Here is a 14,208-nt window from a genome sequence, read left to right as displayed (position 1 = left end):
GGTTTGCTGCAGGACTAAAACAGAACCCAACACAATGCCACCTGTGAATTTAAGAAAACAATATATCCCTAATCCCCAAATAAAACTTTTCATTTGAATAAACAGTTTACTGTTGTAGACTTAGAAGGATTAGCCTATAAATATTTACATTTAATAATTGGGCCACACCATGTGCAGCGCGTACTCTCAACTTCATCCTTTTCTCTCCTTTTTATTTTTTTAAAACTTTCGAATACTTCCTTGTGTTCTGAAACATATTCTGATACAGATTTTCGTTTTCTTCCCATTTTAATGTGTCACATCTTTAAATTGTTATCTGCTTGAAATGTGGACGTTGTGGGCGTGAGATTCATCACTACGTTCAGATGCACACGCCCTTCAGAGCTTGCGAGCGTGCCTGTTTCTTTATTGTGTGTATCTAGACTAATATCTTACTTCAACAGGCAGCTTTGTATGTACACACAGACTAATGTATTATCGTAATACATATATCTCATGCAATGTATTGTATTTTCCTAATAAAACAAGTTATTTTTTTATATATTTGAATGACACAAAAGAAGAGTGAAAATTGGTGAAAAAAAAAGAATATTTTTTGTAAAACCTGGGAATTTTTCGGTAAAAATTGGTTTAAACTGAAAACGAAGGGGCTAACTAGTGTGCTATGTGGTTGGCTGGGCCATTGGCCAGTCTGGTTCTTTCAGCAATGCTCTGAATATGCCTTAATTGCCATCTCAGTAGATCAGCATAGTTGCCCAAATGAACACCCCATGTTGGTGGCAAACCAGAGAGAATTACAAGACAGGAAGGTCCTGAGCATAGAGGAACTAGAATTAGCACTACGAAAAGTTAATACACAGGGAATTCAATGGGATCTGTAGATCTAAATCTTCCCCTTTTTCATGGTGAATGAAAAACCTAATGAGAATTTCCAGGACTTTGATTCCATGGCATCAGTGGGGCTGAGGTTAATGGCTAAGCAGGGGCTGTGACCCAAAATCTCCACAGGGAGCAATGTAAACCTCCTTGCTGTCCCAGCCCTACAGGCAGCATGATCGATGGCAGCATTTAAATCCCCCAAAGTTGGGGGCTGTTTGGATTAGGGGGTTCAGTAGGTCCATTGCAGAGGTAGACATCAGCCATAAAATGCAGACCTTGCTGACGTTATTACACAGCACGGTCCTGTGGTTAGAAAGCCAGGGACTAGCACTAGGATTCTGGACTCCTGAGTCCTGTTCTTGTCTCTGCCACTGACTCACTGTGAAAAGCTTCTGCACGTCAGGGTTGTGAGGAATCATTGATGGGTATAGAAATGCTTTGGCTCTGGGTGAACACTTACACTTATACAATACATCTCTCTCGGCCTAACCCTTGGTCTCTTTTTCTTGATCCCTTTGTGGCAATTGAGATTTTTTTCTGCTTTGAGACAATGTTTTCACACATCTCTGTGCCTCCCACGGGAGTCAGATTCTGGTGTAGCCACACAGAAGTGACAGGTCCCCAGTGAGATTGATGGGTGTGCATTAGACTTTCCCTTAGTGGGGATCTGACCTGGCATAAGTTGGCATAGCTCCATATGCCGATGCATGCCTGCTGAGGCCCCAACCCTCCAGATACAGCTTCTGCTGCCTTGGCAGCACCTATCTGACCTGTTTCCTGTCAGAATGGGTCTGTTCTAACTGGGAAAGGGCCTACGCAGCACTTTCCTGGGGCAGCTGACTCAGATCAAATGTTTTTCTCAGTCCCAGTTTGGAGCCCTCATTCCCTGGAGAAGCTGCTATTCAAATTCCTTAGCTATCTGGGGGGAGGGCTTCTATTTACATTCCTCCTGCTCTGCTAATCCTTTGCAGAGGGGTGGATTTGCCCCCTCCTCCCTTTCCCACTGGCTGCTCTTCTCAGTCTAGCTTTTCCTATTTACCTTCTTTGTGGCCCTCCCAAAATCTCCGTCCTGCCTCCACAGAGCCCTGGCCAATTTCAGTCGCTGTGAGCAGGGTTGTATGGTTTCCCTTATGACCCTGTTTTGGGGGAATAAAAGGGCCTGAGTGGGGCTACCCACATTGTGGTCTGGGGTGAGCATGCTCCGTGAAGCTCCTGGAGCCATACAGCTCTGTGCCACCTCTTACTCAGGGCAGATTGTAAAGTCAGTGTGGGCAGCAGCTCCCATGGCCACTAGTGTCCAGTTGATGAATGAATGTTTTCAGCGATCGGTGATGAGGCCAAGCCAAACCTGTGATTTGGGACATTGCCAAGTATTGGGGGAGTTTGGATCTGCTTCTGAACTTCACAGCTGTTTCCCCCCTCCTCCCCCAAACCCCGTACCTATTGCAGTTACTAGGATAAGATGAAGGCCTACCTCTGAGGGTGAGGAACCACAGAGAGACAATGATTCCAGGAGGTCAAAGAATGAAAAAAAACAGGGACAGGAGTGAGGCCCCAGAGTCAAAACAAGGGATCCAGAAGAGGAGACTGAGCAGAGAACCCTGGACAGCATCCACTGCTCTTCAAAGGAGTCCAAGGAGCCAGTGGACACTTCCCAGAGAAACTCTGTTCAGAGACATGAGAGAACAGAAAGAGGCCCCATGGTCACAGCACACCTCCCGGTCAAGTGTCATCCTCCCAGTCTGGTGGATGGCCGTCTTCGCCAGCCTCAGGAAGAGGTTGATGAGAAGGTCTTGAGACTTTGTGGGGCCGTGGATGGGGTGTGCAAATACAAGCAGGTGTGGGGGAAAGTGCAGCAGAAACTCAGCAGGAGGTTCTGGAGGAGCGGGGAAAAGGGATTGCAACCTAGGGCACTCTGCACAGATGTGCGCCTGGGTCTTCCTGTTGCCTCACAATGAGCAAGTGTTGGGAAAGTCCTTGAACTATGCTACATGCTTGTGCTCACAGGTCCATGGAGGTTCCACCAGCATAGAGCCCCAGCGAGCTGTGGGACTAGGGTGGAGTACAGGCTGGCTCACTGGGTCTCCTCACCCTCTACAGGTGACAGTAGGTCCCTCCAGGTGGTGTCGGGATGGGACGCAAGGGGGAGGAAGTGAACAGTGTGGAGCACAAGCATGTTTGTGGGGTGCAGTTCAGAGATGGACTGGCAGGATGGCATTCAGCCCGCTCGGGTGGTGTGTTGGGGTCAGTCAGGGTGGGGGACAACCTCCCGCCCTGTGGAATGGACCAAACCAAAGTTTGAACCTTAAAACCCTGGAGCTTCAGAAAAGTTTGGATCTGGATGCAAACTCAGGCTTTGAGGTTTTCACATAGCCTGTGTGACGGGAAATAGTTGGAGGAAATGGTTTAGGGCAGTACAAGGGGATAGAAGTAGCCACAGTGGATTGAAATGAGGAATGGGAAGAATGTCCTAACTGAGAATTCTATCCTGCCATGGTGTAGTCTCTGAAAGGAAATGGTAGAAGCCTCTCCCCCGCCCCCCACATTCAAGGGCCAGACAGGGAAAGTGCTTTGTGAACGTCTCCTCTCCCATTTGTGATTGCACCATGTCCCTGTGGCTAATACAGCACTCACTCCGACGGAAAAGTAGTTAGTTATTTTTAATAAGACCCTGAGGGCAGTTCCTGCTTCCAGCGGCTGCTGGTGGAGACATCTAGGCTGGCTCATTCTCCTTGTTTCCAGCTGCTTTTAAAGGCATCCAGGGAGACTCCTCTTTGTCTGGACATCTTTAGAAGCCACTGGAAACAGGAGATGGAGCCAGCACTATGTGTGACCACCTGCTGCAGATCTCCAGCAAAGTTCTCCATGGAGCACCAGAGTTCCACAAACTGCTGTAGGTAACAATCCTGCATCAACATGACAGGTTGTACCAGGGCTGCCAGAAGGTGAGAGTCTCAAGTCTCTGTCACAGGTGGGGACAATCTGCCCAGGATGGGGCTTCATACTGAGTTTGGGTTTTTTGCGTGGGCTCATTTGTTGTTACTGTCCATTTCTGATCTGGTGGTATGCTGCTAGATAGTATGATGCCATTTCTGCCATGTCTTTCCTTTTACCCAGGGATGGACACCGTTTTTTCCTCTTTACTTTCAGAGCTTGGAGTGGCATTGCTTTTTTTGCATGGACACTGATATATTTCTCTAGAAAGCTGAAATCCTTAATGCTGGTATTGTTATGGCAGGTGTCACCATGTGGCACTGTTACACATAGTCTTCCAAGTTCTTTTTTCATCAAGTGCGAGTGAGTTTTTAGTCTGGGAAAAAATGCTTAACGTGTTGTAATTTTTGGTTAGAAAAGGTTCTGGTTAAAGGTCACTGTGAACAGCAGGAGAGTTTTCTCTGTGTTTCTGATTAGAGTCAGTTCTTGAGGCAGAGTTGCTCTCTGCGTACCAGTCATTAGTGCTGGGCTGAAATTCCCGAAAGAAGAGATTGCCCTTCGTCTGTTTCGGTAAGTTCTTCTAGTCTATTTAGAGTTTCTATCATTATCAGATACTCTCTATGCTTTATTTACACTCATTATATTAGTTCAGTACTAGTAAAGTTGTACCAAATGAAACTTTCATGCACACAGACATTTCCTCAGCTCCATATAAAGGTACAGAGCAGTTTTAATGCTTTTTCATATAAGGTCCTATAAACAGTGCACTCTAATTCCATCTCAGCTGCACAAAGAAATTAATATTTGGCTTCTAGCTGTTCTTGTTTCTGGCAGGTGATGTCCGAGGTGTCACCATAAGACAGATTCCAAGGCCTGTTGAGTACATTACATGAAATAGTTTCTGGCCACACATTCCCAATAAGTGGCTCTACCATTTAAAATTATACTGACAAAACCATGCCAAATTCTGCTGTCAGCTACCCCAGTGTAAACCTGCAAAGATCCCAGGGAAGTCCGTATAGACTGGCATAACAGAGCAGTTAACTTGAGAGCGTTAACACAAATAGTGTGTGCTAAATGAGAGAGAGTGTACTACATTGTTCTGGTGCCAAATTATCTGCCACCAGGAAATAACCATTCCAACATGCTCTTGAATGTGGGGGTTGCACAGGCATGGTAGATCTGCAAGATTCACTGCTGGAAACAGTTCGGCCAACGTCACCTGCAGATTTGAAATCTTTCATACATCAAGTGCAGAGCCCATTCCTTGGCTCCAGACCCCCCACCTAACACTGGGAAGGTGTCAAACACCCTCAATACTGGTGGGGAATGGATGGATCAACCATATCAGGCACTTCTTCAGAGCCTGTGGCAGGAACCCGTAAGCTGTGTGTTTGCATGCCCAACCCCATGGGCATGGTGGCCCAAAAGCAACCTGACACTGGAGTAGGGCTTGGAAGTAATAAAACAGGCATTTTCTTTGTTTAAACAAGAATTAGTGGGCAGGAGTCTGACGGGTTCGGGGTGTGAGCATGGGAGCATCACTGCGGCTGGGTCCATATGGGGAGACTGTCACCCCTAAGAAATTCTCAAACTGCCTCTAAAACTATGTTAGACTGGCTCTGTACTCCTTAGATGGGATAGCTGGTGCTTGTCTCTGCATCTGAGAGCTCATATCAGTGTGTTCACACTCATCCCTTGAACGGCCATATTGCTACAAGAGCTGAGCTAATGTCAAAAGATCACAAGTTCAGGTTCAGTTCAGCTCGACGCCCACGAGATCAGATGCTGATCTGGAAGGTCTTGAACAGGAGATGGGTCTGACCTAGCAACCAAATTCAGATCTGGATCCCAACTTTCCTGCTGTACGAGGGGCATTGTGCTAGGGTTCATTGTTGTAGCTTCCAGTCCATCTCTAATCTGAACCTTTTGGGTTAGCAAGTATGGGCTGGAAATGTCACAAGAGCAGGGCTCTCACGTGAGTTTGCTGGTCCTAACTACTTCTGTTTGGTCCAGAAATACCACAAGAGCTTCCTTCACAGTGTTTCTGCCCTACCTTTTCCAATTCAGCTGGAACCCAGCCAGGCAGGCAGGGTACAAATGGAGAAATAGGAAAGTGAATTCTTTTGGTTCTCAGGTTTTTGCGTGAAGATTAAAATGAGGAGGTTTCTCATTTTAAGCAAACCTATTCAGCCATCTCTGCTAACTCATATATCCCCCTGTGTGTTGGCACCTATAAATCATGTGCCATTCCTCCTAGCCACAGAACTATGATACATTTAGAATCCTCCTCATCCAAATATGTTTCTTGAAACAAGACAGTACCTGCCCTTTTTTTTAATTTAAAGAGAGCTCCAAATAGAATCTCTGGCTCTCTTAAAACCATGACCCTTCAGGGAAGTTTGGAGGAAATCTAAAATCAGACTTTGTAGTTGGTACAACTTCTACAATATAATGGACCGATGACTTTATTTCCCTTGGTGGAACTGTGAAGGCACTGGACGTCCCATGGAAGAAACATTAAGCTCTTCCCAGTAGCTCTCAGAAACAATCCAGTTTTCTCTCCGACGACTTTGTCCTGCTAAGAGTTGGAAGCCATTCAGTCCCATGTATCTGTTTTCCACTGCCTCCCTGACAGTCTCGTTCTGCTCTCTGTAGCCTTTGGTTTTAAGACTAAATCCTGCCGCTTTGTGGTTTGTTTTGCATTTTTTAAAACATTCCATACGGGATGCTAAGTGTCCACGCAGTGCATGGCCCTGTACGTGTCACCAGAAAAGCAGGGAAGCCTTCTCTGCCTCAGGAATGTCCCTGGGAGAGGTGCCCACCATCCACTCGGCTTTGTTGCCAGCCAGGAAGGTTGTTTCTGAACTCTGGCAGCTATTAACGAGAAAACAGATGCTTCCGGGTAGCAGGAACCTGCTGTTTCTAAGTAATGCTTTTCTTCAAACAACTGTGGTGCTGTGATGCAGTTGCCCTTGTATGTTAAGTAGGGTTGAGTTGGGTCAGTAGTTGGATGCGAGACCACCTATGAGGTTCAGGAAGTGTTACTGGTGAATCAGTTGGTTGTACTCCTCCCTCTGAATCACTAATGAACAAATGGCCCGGACGGGTTTTAGCGTGCTGCTAAAATGCTGCCTTTTGGATGACATGTAAAATCCTGACCACTTGTGATTATAAAAGCTCACACATAAAAGCTTTCTTTAAGAGCAGGTCTTAACCCGGGGGTTCTTGCCAAATTCCTACTGTGATCATTACATCCTGCTTATCTCCCCTGCAACTTCAGTTGGGTAAGTGTCCTTCTTTAACAGTGAATAGCAACATTACACAGCACATTAGGAAGTAAACAGCTGCTGCGCTCCACCCCAGAACTGACTGCACTTCAGTGCATGATGGAAAGATCCCTACATCCCTTACCTACCTCACAGGCCTGTTTGTTGTGAGAATTATTTAGTCAGTGCTAGTAAAGCGCTTTGAGATCTTCAGAGGAAGGGCTGAGGACAATTATTATTTGTTAATTAAAAAGATATTATCCCAGTTTTGAGGCATTCTCCTCCATTTCAAAGGTGTGCAGTGCATACTGTAGGAACCATTACTGTGTAGACTGATCAGATATGTCTAGGACTTGGAATAAGAACAATGTCCTGACCTTTTGGGTTTATGAATGCCTGGCTGTGAGGAGTTGCAGAGTTTGTGGCCACAGTTCATTCTCCTTTGGTTGAAAGCATGCACACATAATGGGTCGGTTCAGTCTGTGGTTTCAGAGTGCTCTTGGATCCCCTGCTGCTGCTAAGCTCTTACAGCATCTGCAAGTAACACTTTCTACCATCCCTGGATGGCTAGGAGACTCTGGGCCAGATCTGTAAAAGTATTTAGGCACAGCTCTGCTCAGTGACTTAGGCACTTAAGGATGAGCACTCAATGGTAATCAATGGAGGGGACAGAATCCAATTCTCCAGGGCACCATTCAACTGCCTTAACCATAAGACCCTCCTTCCTCTCCCTGCAATCCCCTATTCAGTCACTGCACACCTCCCTACTTCTACAACAAACCAGGGAGAGGTCCTACAAACAACAGCCTCCTTCACTGCACAACCCTTTTTCATTCCTGGAGCAGGTCCATCCTGTGCACTGGCTCAGGCTGATAGGATCAATAAGACCAGGCACTTAAGGAGGCAGTATGTAATAAGTCATGCAGTATGTAATCATCACAATGCAGACTCCCAAGAGGGTGTGTGATAGAGCACCTGCCCCACATAGGTGCCGACTCTGTGGGTGCTCCGGGGCTGGAGCACCCACAGGGAAAAATTAGTGGGTGCTCTGCACCCACTGGCAGCCAAGCTGCCCTCACCCCCCACCCCACCTTCTCCTCCTCCCCTGAGCGTGCTGCGCCGCCGCTCCTCCACCTACCTCCCAGCGCTTCCCGCCCAGCCGCCGCCAAACAGCTGTTTGGCAGCGTTGGCACACTCCGGGAGAGAGGGGGAGGAACAGGAACGTGGCGCGCTCAGGGGAGGAGGTGGGGAAGAGGCGGGGGCGGGGCGGGGATTTGGGGAAGTAGTTGGAATAGGGCAAGGAGGGGGTGGAGTTGGGGTGGGGACTTTGGGGAAGGGGTTGGAATGGTGGCGGGGCAGGGCCTCATGGAAGGGGTGGAGTGGGGAGGGTCAAGCACCCATGGAAAAGAGGGGAAGTCAGTGCCTATGCTGCCCCACACTGGGCTCTCAGGGGTTAATAGAGTCCTAGGGAGGCTGCGCAGGAGGCAGCCAATCACTGAAGGGCTTATAGGAGCACCCAATCAGGGCCAGGCAGGCCCATATAAGAAGAGCTGCAGAACAGAGCAGTTTCAGTCACTCCCTGGAGCTTAAGGAGGACTGGTTGCTTTGCAGGTGGAGAGCTGCAAGCACCCTGGATGTAGCAGTGCTGCAGGCAGAGACCCAGGGAGCTAAAGGCAGTGCCTGGCAGGGCAAGGGCAAAGAGGGTGCTGGGGCTGTGGGGAAGTGGCCCAGGGAAATCTACAGAGGAGTCAGAGGGGGCGCAGCAAGTGGCAGCCATCTACAGGATCCCCAGGCTGGGACCTAGAGTAGTGGGTGAGCCCGGGTCTCCCCTGCCCCCACTTGCCACTGAGGAAGTGGCTAGATTAAGGGACTGTGATAGTGTCCCTTGGAAGTGGGGAACACAGAGTGTGGTACAGCTGGCGGGCTGTGTTGTTGAAGAAGATGCTGCAGTCCTTGGAGAGATGTTGGTCTTAGAGCAGGAGTGATGGCAGTGTGGCACCACCTGAAGAGGTTGCACTACAATGCAGAGCTAACTCCAATGACCGCTGTCAGGAGGCACCAGAGTGGTTAGTGAACCCCATTACATGGACAAATTAAGGTTTCAAAGGCAACCTTAATTCTGGCATTTCCTAGTTTCTAAGCGCTTGACTTGGTCTCCCTATCAATATTATTTTAACATAAGTTTGTGTGTCATTTCCTAGATAGATCTATCTATCTAGAAAATTTATTTTTTTTAAAGCAAACTGCGAAAACAGAAATTCCTTTAGATGGCAACATATCAACACCCTCATGGCTCATCAGCAGGGCTGGAACCTTTTGATCCTTCACCAGGACCTCTGTCACTTCAGGTAATGGAGTAACTGATAGAAATAGGAGGTTGTCATCCTCTGTGTGGACCAGAACTAGAAGGGGAAGCGACCCTATGCCGACGGGTTTTACAGATATCTGCTGACAGCAGAGGAATGACATTCAGGAACATAGGGTTCCACTCCACACTCTGGAAGGGGAGTGTGCTATAGTGGTCACAGATTCTTTTGTTGTGTCCCCCTTCTACCCAGTCTCCTCAAACCGGTCCCTGTCCCAGTCTCTTCTCCTAGCCAATTACTCGCCACTCCTCATGGTTTTCATCCCACTTCCACTCTCCTTGCCCAACTGGTCCCAGTCTCCTCTGCGCCCAGCTCCAAGTCTCCTTGCCCAGCCACTCCCAGTCTCCTCCCAACTCAACTCCTAGTTCTCCTCCCCTCCCCCAGTCCCAGTCTCTGCCCTTCCTAGCTCCTTGTCCTAACCTACTCCTTGCCCCCCTGTAGGTCTTGTACTTGTCCCCTCAGCATTCAGATCATGCAGCTTCCTCCTCCACACTACCTAAGCCCAGCAGGGAGCATTAAAAGCACAGGAGAGACATCCCCCTGCTTTCAGTTCCAGTGCTCACCCCTGCCCTGCCCTGCCCTGCCCTGCCCTGCCCTGCCCCGCCCCACCTCACAGCAGAGCTGTAATTTCAGGCAAAGTCTTGCTCACTGCCCTGCCCGGGCAGACTGGAGCATGCTCACTGCAGCTGGAATCTTTGGAGCTTTTAGCTGCAAAGATCCAAAAAGTTTCTGAGCATGTGCAGGCTGCTGTTTTTCAGAGGTGTAATACATGGCTAAATTCACAGGGACAGCAAAGGCACACTGCTGACACAAAGGCTACTCCCCCTGCTCTAAAGCATGCGGGTGCTAGAATTTTCAAAGAAAAGGTCCCCAGAAGCTTTTTTATATGGGCAAAACAATGGATTTTTCCCTAGCTTTGCTTCCAGGACTGGCTGAATCATTTTGGTTGAAATTTTTCAAAATAATTCAACCTAAGGCAGACACCTAGCACATAAAATTTCAGCCCAGATGGTTAACGTTGGAGAAAGTTATATGAAAAGAGTCCTAAAGTGCCAGGAAATGTTAATATAATATGTAGTGCTAGCAGCCATTCTCCAAAACTTGGTCCAGCACCATTATAAATACCCCGCCAAATAATGCCCCACTTCCCCTCAAAGTCCATTCCCCAGTCCAACAGATTGAAGCTCAGACAGAGCATTTTTCTTTGCTTAGTTTCATCCTGGCACTCCTGCTTAAAACCCATTTACCACCTTAAGTAATTATTCAGTTGATCTACATTCTCTCCACTGGAGTCAATAGGAATTTTACCATTAACTGAAAGGGCTTTATACTGTAACTACATTTTCTCTCCTTGTTTTGATTTCCCTGCATTTCTCAAGCAAATTTATGAACCAGTCCACTGTCTCCCTACTCCCTATAAAAGTTCTAATCTGATTAACTGATCTGAAAGTCTCCTCCCTTCTGTGTTCTCCTCTGATCCCTTTAAAGCATTTCACCACAGCTTTGAACACAGGGAAATGTTACTCATTTGGTTTTAATGTTGTTGGTATATTTCTTTTTCAGGACATGGTCTGCACATGTCATGGAGGAGGATGTGAAACAGCTGCCTTTAGGGAGGAAAAACAGGCTGGTAAGGTAGGTCAAGTTGATTTCCTCTCTCCTTTGTAAAACCACAGATGCAGTATCTTGTATATGTCTCCTCATCTCCTTAAAGGTGAAAAATGGGAGGTGTCCCTAGGCAGGACTTCTGAACAGCTTCCAAACACTCACTGCCATGCCCAGTTTCCTTAACACAGTCAAGCAAAGCTATATGTCTTTCAGCTCATTTCTTTTCTCTCAGGCTTCAGGGCCACCCCTCCAGGGTCTCCCGCACACCTGCATCTGGCAGTTTCCCAGTTCTAAGTCAGCTCTGCTCCCTTTCTGGAGCAGTAGCCCCAGGGCTGCTTCCATAAGCACCTGGCCCTTTGTGCTAGGGACCCACGACAGGCGTTAATTACACTCTACCGTGGCTTCCCTTCCCCAGGCACAGCCTGTCCCACTTACTCCCTTCCATCTCCTATTTCCTATTCTCTGGCAGCCCTTTATAGGCCCCAGTGTAGTCCAGCCCCTTTTAATTGGCTGGATTGGGCTCACCAGCTCTGACACATGGGCATTGGGCCCAGTTCTGCTCACAGGGACCAGCTACCTTGTGATGGGGGAAACTACTATAAGAAAGGAACAGAGTTAGGAATTTCAGGTGCTCTTTGTTAAGGATGCTTTGCATGGTCAGAAGAAGCCAAATTTTACTGTAGCCAAGCACACACACTAGATTTTTTTTCTTTTTTCTTTTTCTTTTCTGTCTTAGCAACAGTATGGCTACGTAGATGAGACGTGGGTTTGCCATTCCCAAAACTGGGCTGTCACAGGTGACTTTGTATAAACTCTCAGATCTGCCCTATCTGTAAAAAGGGTGTTTTGTTACCAATCTGATCTTCAAGGTGGATGGGGAAGGTACTTGCCTACCTCCTAAGGACTTGTTCAATAATAGAGGGTTGGGAAGTACGCAGAATTCTTTATACTGCGCAGTGGAAGAGGTGAGACTAGAATGCACCATGTCTTGGCTCCCAGCCCACTATACCTAGGCCAAAAGGTATTTTGATGTGCTGCTTTCCCCCAAGGAAGATCCATTTTGCCTGTGTCCTGTCTGGAGCTCTAGCCTGTATGCATCATTTCATGTGATGCAGTAGGCAGAGTGGGGCTGCAGAGTATGTGCAGGGTTATCACAGAATTAAGAGCACGAATAGAACAAATTCTGCTGCACACGTACAGGTGTGTGGTTCTCCCGCCCCCCCCCCCCCCCCATGTCTTATAAATTGGCTTAATCTGGATGGATTTTCATGGGGTCAGTGTAAGACACCTCTCTGATCTCTGAACTGTTCCTCTGACAAATTCCAAGTGCCATCTCCTAACCATGATGGTGCTAAAGCTGTTAAACACAAGTCAGAAAAATGTTACTATTGGCAAAACTCTCAGCGTTTCAAACAGCTGAACAAGTTTTTCTCAGTCTCTCCAAACAAAAAACCCCCAACCTGGTGCAGAGACCAAGCCTGGAAAACTTCAACTCAAATATTTAAAGTCTGTCAAAGACATAAATAACTGAAACATAGGATTGTGATTGGAAAGTGGTGAGGCAATTGCAGAGGAGCATTAAACATGTCCTTAAAAATATTCAAAGATTAAACACTTTGGGACTCATAAGTTAACCAAAGCAATGCTGCCACCAACCTAAATACTCAATCACACCCACAGACCATTAAGCCTCCGTTTCACATCTCATCTGTACGGAGCACTCCAGCAGCATATTACCTTCTAACGTCAGGCTGGGATTGGTTCCGCAGTGATTTGCAGAGAAGGGCGCCATCTACTAGCTTCCACCGCTATTTCCTGCATTACTGAGGTGTTCCTTGGAGGTTTCCTATGCAAATACTGATCCAGCCTGTCACTGCTTAGTTTTTGAGCTCTGGCAGTGATACAGCAAAAGGTGGTACATCTGCAAGATATAAACTTGGTGTAAAACCTCTGGACAAAGCACTGAGGCAATCCTATATGGAATATTCAGGGGAAAGATACTAGTCAGGGGAAAGATGTCTATTGAGTTATTTTACATCTGTTTTTGATGATTCTATGAAATATCTGTTATAAAACAAAAAAAATCTATTTACATCAGCAGTTTTATCAAACCTTGTAGTGACCAAGTTTCTGCTCCAATAGGTTGATTTTTCAGGCAGACTCCTGTCCGGCTGCCAGTAAATAGGCAATCCACAATTTGACCAAAAAGAAAAACTAGGTTTACTGTAGCATGACCATTAGTAAATAAGCATAATAGAAGCTGCAGCATATGGAAGTAATTTTCTAAGAGGAGTACACTGCTGTAAAGAATGAAAGTTGATAGAGAGAAAAAAGGGAGACTATATCTTTTTAAAAATAGTAGTACATGGGGCATGCACTAAAATATACAGTAATTATGTGGTATAGCCTTAGGGTAGAGAAATATAATAACTGAGAAGGAGTAATTTGAGTGAAGGTTGGGAATCTTAGCATTCTGCTTACCAGCTGCAACTGCGTCATGAAAAACATGTGTTTTGACATAATACAGGGAGACCTTCTCTGTTCCTTTGATCCATTCGCATGTTACAACTATAGTTGCCTTCTCCAGCAGTAACCTTAGGAAAGTAAATAAAATCAAAACCATACTTGAAACACAGCCTACTTGCAAAACACAGCAGATGCTCTATTAGTCATTGTAATTAAAAAATGTGCACACTGCTGTTTTAAGATGAAATGTGAGTAATGTCCCACTAATGAATAAAATTTGTAGCACTTTTTCACTATTTCCATTGTAAACAACTGTACATTTGGTGGGTTAATAAAATGTGTGAAAGGGCTTAGTTTCTGATCCCCTAGGCCAGATTCTGATCTTAAGTACCTGTGTAAATCTTTGGCAGAGATACTCTGGATTTACACCATTGGAACTAATATCAGAATTCCCCCTGGCCCCAATTTTTTTCTGTTAACAGTTTTTCAAAAGGAGGTGTTGGCATTTAACCACACAGGTAGGATACATTCAAAACACTCACTGAAAGACAAGGCTCTTGCAAGCTTGAAATGTAATTTATACTTCAATCTCTGGGGTAAATTAGAGCTGCTTCATTCTAATTTACCATAGCCTCTGGAAGCCTCCCAATGAGCTATGTCACCAGCCAGAATCTCCACAGTGCTAT

This window comes from Terrapene carolina, unplaced genomic scaffold, assembly GCF_002925995.2.
Source record: "Terrapene carolina triunguis isolate 2854851 unplaced genomic scaffold, T_m_triunguis-2.0 Scaffold402, whole genome shotgun sequence".
NCBI classification, from domain to species: domain Eukaryota; kingdom Metazoa; phylum Chordata; order Testudines; family Emydidae; genus Terrapene; species Terrapene triunguis.
This window is presented reverse-complemented; position numbering follows the sequence as displayed.